The sequence below is a fragment of the Pteropus medius genome, unplaced genomic scaffold (genome assembly GCF_902729225.1).
Source record: "Pteropus medius unplaced genomic scaffold, Ma_sr-lr_union100, whole genome shotgun sequence".
Classification (NCBI taxonomy): Eukaryota; Metazoa; Chordata; class Mammalia; order Chiroptera; family Pteropodidae; genus Pteropus; species Pteropus medius.
In genome coordinates, this window is record NW_024349505.1 from 5,531,839 (window position 1) to 5,538,912 (window position 7,074).

Below are 7,074 nucleotides of genomic sequence, written 5' to 3' on the forward strand. Positions count from 1 at the left end.
CTTATTGTGTGAGCAAACATTTTATCAGTGTTTCACTTGTGGTTTCGTATGTAATGTGGCCAAAAGCTTCTTAAGTTAAATGTACAAAGCCCCAAGATCTTTGTGCATCTATGTCCAATCAGTTTGGTTTTTCTCCCCAGTGCTGGGCAGTAGACACTGCCAACCAGTGTGAGCTGAGGCCATGGCTCTAGAAGAAGCTAGTTGAGATGTGTTATGTCACAGGTGAAACCTTCAGACCTTAGGTCCCTGAGTCCTGCACAGTACAAAGCAGTCCCTCTCCTGCCCAAGAGATAAAAAGTTCATCTATCCACTTTCTACTTGAGAAAACACAAAGCTTTCACTCAAATGTGCAAAAACAGCTCTATTCTTCTCAAATGACATGGGGAGGGGAGTGGTCAGAAAACTTTTAGCAAATGAGTTAGATCAGAGCACAGAGGCTGGTCCCCCTACTCAAGGATGGGCAAGAATAATGCATTTGGACTTAGTTTACTGTTGATAGTATTTTGGTTAATTCCCAGGGAAGCTAATTAGTGCAAAATATGTAAACTAGGTAAAGTTTAAGGTGGATGGATATGGCTCTCCACTGATCTCCTTATTTCTTTTGGACTCTTGACTGAAATTTAGTGTCTTGGTAATTAACCAGGAATGCGATGCCTGCCTGATCAGAGCTGCATGGAACTGTGAGTGCATTGCTGATATATCCCTGATCATGGAAGCATCCAGAAACTACATGCACTCCAGATAATTCAATAATTCTATCACTCAGAAAGCTGTACACCCTGCCTCATATCTGGATTCTGGGCTTTAGAATTCTTACGTGCCAGCACCAGGCAATCTTTCCTCTTTTGTGTCTACCTTGTAAGGGAGTTTTTCACTGATGTCTCCTTGGGGGTTCTCATGGGCCTGACCACAGCCAACCACAGCAGGTACATCACTGCCTCCCTCTCCCTTGAGTGCTCACTATCTGTGTGAATGTGCAGATTACCTCATCTCACTAAATCCTAGTTTCCTCATTTTGGTTTCCCCACTAAAGTGTAAAGTCCACAATCACAGGAGTTTTTACTTCTGTTTTATTCACTGATATATCCTAGGGTCCTAAAATAGTGCCTGGCACATAGTAGTCAATAAATACGTGATGAATGAAATAATCTCTAAAGTGGGGATAAAAGTGGTAGCTCTCTCATGTGATTGTTCAAATATTGATTGAGAATGTGTGTGAAATCTTGGCTCAGTGCTTGGCACATAGCAGGTGCTAAATAAATGGCTGTTTTTGTCATTATTATTATTTTATTATTATTATTGTACTAACCTTTGTCTTTGCCCTACTGAACAGGTGATTTGTTCCACCTGAACCAATAACTGATCATTTGAGATCCATAAAAAAAGAATTTATTGAATGACCACTGGGTTCCCACAGTCGCACAGTCCGATCTGCTCCTCCTCTTCTTCTCTACGTCAGCCTTTTAGTCAACAATCTCTCTCTCACTGACCACATCCTTGTTGTCACCAAATTTTAAATCTCCTTGTAGAATGTCTCTCACACCCAGCCTTGCCTCTCCTTCATAAGTTCAGACCCTAATTACCTCTCACCAGGGCTGGTGCGGCCTCCGATCTTCTGCCCTCACCCTCCCACTCTTGCACCTGATCTCTATACTCCTGCCAAGTTCCTCTTCCTATCACTCTTCTCCCCCCAAACCTCATGCTCTCCTGATTACCTTTAAAATCAAGTCCAACTTATTAGCAATATTTTTAGCCAGGTTTTTAACATGGCCCTAAACTATTTTTCTAGCCTCTTCTCCTACTATATCCCTCTCCTTACCATACTATGGCCATCATTACCCAACATACGTAGGCAGAGTCCCATCTCAGAATATCCATTCAAGGGATCCTTTTGCCAAAGGGATTCCCTAACCTCCAGCCATGCCAGTGGTTCTCAACTGAGGGCAAGTTTGCCGCCAAAGGAACAGCTGGCAATGTCTGGAAACATTTTTCGTTATCACAACTGGGGCAGAGCATGTTACTGGCATCTAATGGGAAGAGGCCAGAGATGCTGCTAAATATCTTACAGTGCACAGGACAGCCTTCCAAAACAAAGAATGAACTGGCCCCAAAACTCAATAGTGTTGACAGTAACAAATCCTAGTCATGAGAATCTACCCATGCTTCAGGGCCTACCCAAATACCTTGAAGTTTCACTGTAAGAGTCTGGCTTTCAGTGTTTCTGTTCTGGCCTAGAGGAAATATCCCAAATTTACTCACATCACGTCACAGTCATAAAGCAACCACTATGGAAAACAGTATGGAGGTTCCTCAAAAATTTAAAAATAAAACTGCCATATGATTCAGTAATTCCACTTCTGGATATTTATCTGAAGGAAATGAAAACACTGACTCAAAAAACTGTATGCACCCTCATGTTTATTGTAGTATTATTTATCATAGCTAAGATATGGAAAGAGCCACGATGTCCATTGATAGACGAATGAATAAAGAATATGTGTATGTATACACAACGAAACATTATTCAATCATAAAAAGACTTAAATCTTGCCATTTGTAACATGCATGGACCTTGAAGGCATTATGTTAAGTGAAATAAGTCAGACAGAGAAAGGCAAATAATGTATGATCTCACTTATATATAAAATCTAAAAAAAAAAAGTTCATAGATACAGAGAAGAGATTGGAGAGATTGGTAGTTCTCAGAGGTAAGGGGTAGGAAGTGGGTGAAATGGTGAAGGAGATCAAAAGGTACAACGGTCAAGTTATAAAATAAATAAGTCATGGGATGTAATGTACAGCATAGTGAATATAGTTAATAATAATGTATTGTATATTCGAAAGTTGCTCAGAGAGTACATCTCATCACAAGAAAAAAATGTATAACCATGTATAGCGATAAATGTTAACTATGATTACTGTAGGGATCATTTTGCAATATATACAAATATTTAATCATTATGCCGTCCACCGGAAACTAATATAATGTTACATGTCAATTATACCTCAATTTTAAAAAAGGAACCTACAATACATGTACCTGTTAAAGTATTTCATGAGACCAGTAGGATATGAGAAGAAAGCTCTGTTAAAATTTTTTAAAAATCACAACCAAATAAGACAGTCTCTGCCACAAAATTTGTTGTTAACTCCAGTTTTACTCCCCAAACCCATTATTTTCATTATTTTCATTCATTCATTTGATTCTACTTCATACTAGAGGTTAACAAGATTGTCGCTACACAATAAAAGTATTTTCTATCCCTTACTTATGTACTAAGCACAATGCCTGACTAAAGTGGGTGTTTGATGGGTGTTTAGTGAATGTGTCACTGAACAAACCTTGACTATATGGCCTTGTACCTAGCTTCTGCAGAAAATGTTCTGACTGATTAGCTTTTGTTTATATGTTTGGTCTAAATCAAGTTGTTCGTTATCTCTTCCAGGATATAACATGAGGATGAATGAGTAATTTTTTGGTTGCTCTTTTTTGTTTCCAAAAAATGAATGTACATACCTGAAACTAATACAATATTGTATGTTAGCTATATTTTAATAAAAATATTTTTAAATAATAAAATAAAAAAATATATATTTTTAAGTGAATGTAGGACAATCCACCCAGTTCCACTCTTATTTCAGGTAAGTCGTACTTCAGAGTTAACACATCCACTTCCCTGACTCCCTGCCTTTGCAGGACCAGATGGACAGGATACCTTCGTGAGAAACACCCACAATGTCAAAGAGCAGAGTGTTTATAAAAGAACCACTTACCTTTAAACTGATGCAAAGTCACAACCTCTAATTTGCTCTAAAGGCCAGCTGACAAACATGAAGTTGAAATCTGACACCTCAATACTTTCCTCTAGATGACTTTGAACAGGACCACGGTCAGTAAGACAACTTTAGACTTTGGGGACCAAATCCCTGAGCATGTCCTCCACTCCCTTCCTGACAGCTTGTATAATCTGCTTCTCTCTTTGGCCGTGTCGCGTTGGTGTTGTAGCTTGGCACCCTCCCTGTCCCTGTTCCTTCTGATGCTGCAAATCAGTAAGCAGAAAGCCTTCAGGAAGCCATTAAGAGACGATTTACTTGGCTACAAAATGGGGATTTTAGAGTACATGATGTTTATTGATAAGCAAATTATAATGTTCCCAGGTTAGTCACCAATTCCCACCTGGCATGGGTCCACACAGCGGACTGGCTCTTGGCCCAGCCTGCTTCCCCCAGGCAGCCTTGGCCCTCTCAGCCTTGACTTTTGGGGCTTCAGCTTCTTTTTAACTGGGTTCCAAATGCAAATCTTCTTTCCAAACCCACCCTGTAAACCCTGTAACAATAGTCCCTTGCTCAGCCAGATTCTATTCTATCTACCCTTAAATAGACTCCATTCTGTTCACCCCAACTACTGATGTCTCGCTGACAGAGTGAGCTTAATAAATGATTCTTTAAGTCCTCTTTTGCCTACCCTCTAGGCCAAGGAAGCTTAATCTGGGTTTCAGGTTACAAAAAACGTGGTATGCGCATATGAAGTTATTTAGAGAGAATCTCTCTCTTTCACTGGATTCTCAAAGCCACTCTCTACTCTGGGTCTAGATTCTATCAAGTGCTATGTTTTTTACCATTCAATGTTTATCCAATTTTTGCTTTTAGTCAGCTTATCTTCTCTCAAAACTTTTTTTCTACGTCAGACTTTTGAGTCTACTGAACCCCTCTCCACCTTGCCCTGCCTTCTCCTCGTCCATTTATTGTCTGACTCTGGCAACCCACTTCCATTTCATTACAAAATCATCATCCCCCAACCACATTTATATATTACATCCATAAAGTAAACTTTGTCTGTAGCTAAAAGGGACACAACTATACCACATATGATTAGGGCAAGAGACTATTCATTACAACCTTATACCTCTATAGAAAAGTGAAGTCTTGACTTTATATCAGTTTCCTATTGCAGATCGTCAATCCATATAATTCAGGATAGCAAAGGGATTTTTTTTTTCTTTTTTTTCCAGTTTGATTTTCCCACATCCGGAAAGGTGGCATAAAAACAGCACTGGACTTAGAACCAGAAGACTTGTATTCAAATACAAGCTCTGCCACTTACCAGCTGTGTGACATTAGGAAAGAGGTTTAAATTCTCTAAAGCTCAGTTTGCCCACATGTAAAATGGAAATGATAACACCTACCTTGCTTGGTTACAGTGAGGTTTAGATGACCTACATTACCTGCAAGTACCCAGCCTTGCGCTTAATCAGTAATAGCCCCGTAGGTAGCCATGAGCACACTCGAGTAAGACAAGACACTGAATTTGGAGAGTTCCCGTGGCCACGCAGTAGCTGAATAATCATGGGTAAAAATGTTCCTTACTCTCAGGGATTTGATTTCTCAATCTATGAAATGAAGAGATGTCCCGTACTCTGCTTACCCTATGTAGGACATTTTAATCTGATATTGTAAACACATTGTAAGGTGTTGTAACGGTGCCTTTCCTTCTCAGAGAAGACTGAACTGGGGAATTTTAACCAGATTCTTCCACCTTGCCCTCCTCCCTGCTCCCCAGCTTTCCTGTGGTTAGTATATTCCCCAGGAGAAGATCAAATCAGGAAATCTTTACTGGCTCCTGTCTTTGGAAAAGTAGGGCAGATTCTAGTAGCCTAGAGGGAATGGGGCCTGAAATTAAGCCCTGAGGCACTCGCTCCCAGGACTCGAAGATACCAAACTATCAACCTGCTATTGCTTGGCCTAAGTGACAACTAAGCTCCTTAAAATCTGCTAGAGAAATTCAGCAAGAATAAGGACTATTAATACTATCATTTTAATCCAGCCTTAGTGGAAAACTGGTGTGCTTAAAATATAGTTTTTATTCAACGAAGTGTTTAAGCTTAGTCCCTCCATGCAAGTGTTCTACATCAGTGCAGGTGGTGTTGGTCTGTCACACCCTGATTAGACACTGGGGCCTCTAAGGTACAGTGTTTCACCCAAAAAGCTGAGGTGAGCACAATTAGTGTCAGCCCCGTCCCAGGAGACAAGCAACAAGGTTAAATAATAAGGTGTAATCATTGCCTTCAGGAATGTTTTCTTCTGAGGAGAAAAATGAAAAAGTCTATAACTCTCTGGGACTCCTCCCAGGCTCTAGACTCTGACCTGGCTCTGCAATGTCCAGTTCCCAAAAAGTTCCGGAACTGTCTATTGGCATGTTCTCTGAGGAAAATAGCCGACTGACTTCCTCCCTCTCTATTTGGTCCAAATAGACAAAATCTTAGATGTCACCGGAAAGAGCAGGAAGGGGTGGGAGGAGGAAGGGATCACGTTTTGTTTTCTGATAACCATGAATTTTTCTTGTTTCATCTGGCTTTCAACTTTCATCAAAACAAGGTGTTTACCAAGATTAATGTCGGTATAATAAAGGCCCCAGATAGTTCTACCTGTGGGTACTGAGACTGAATAATGTTGTGCTCAAATTACACTCTGCTTTTGTTGGGCAGCGTCAATGTGTTATTGTGAGCTGCTTTCTGTTGATTTAAAGTGAGATGACACAGAGACAGATTAGCGAAAACCACAGACATTATAAATTGCAATTTGGCCTCAAAAGATGAATGAGAAAGAAATGCTTTGATCTGTGATTCAGAGCTGAGCTGCAGTATTTACAGAAAAACATGTCTTCAGGGAAAGAGTCAGACAGACAGACAGACAGGCAGAGCCTGAGGCATAGAAAAGAGCCTTTGGGTATTGAAAATAATATTTTCTCAAATTACAGATGACCTAAATGAATATGAGGGTTCAGGCAGAGAGTGCAGGGATTTACTTGCAATTTTGTTAAGCCTATAAGGGTTGATGTTGAGGGGATTTACACAATAGGACATCTGGTCTGATAAAACAGTGCAGCACCTAATCCAATTCATATCTGACAATCCCGTAATGCAGGGCTAAAGAGAGACAAATGGCTCCATGGTGCATGGATGTCCTCCTACCGTTTTTTTTTCTTTGCCCTGTTTCCCTGTAGATGTTTCCTAGATGCCTCGTGGCCAGAGCATTTGCTCTCTGGGCCAACCATCTCCCTGTCTTTCTCCAGTG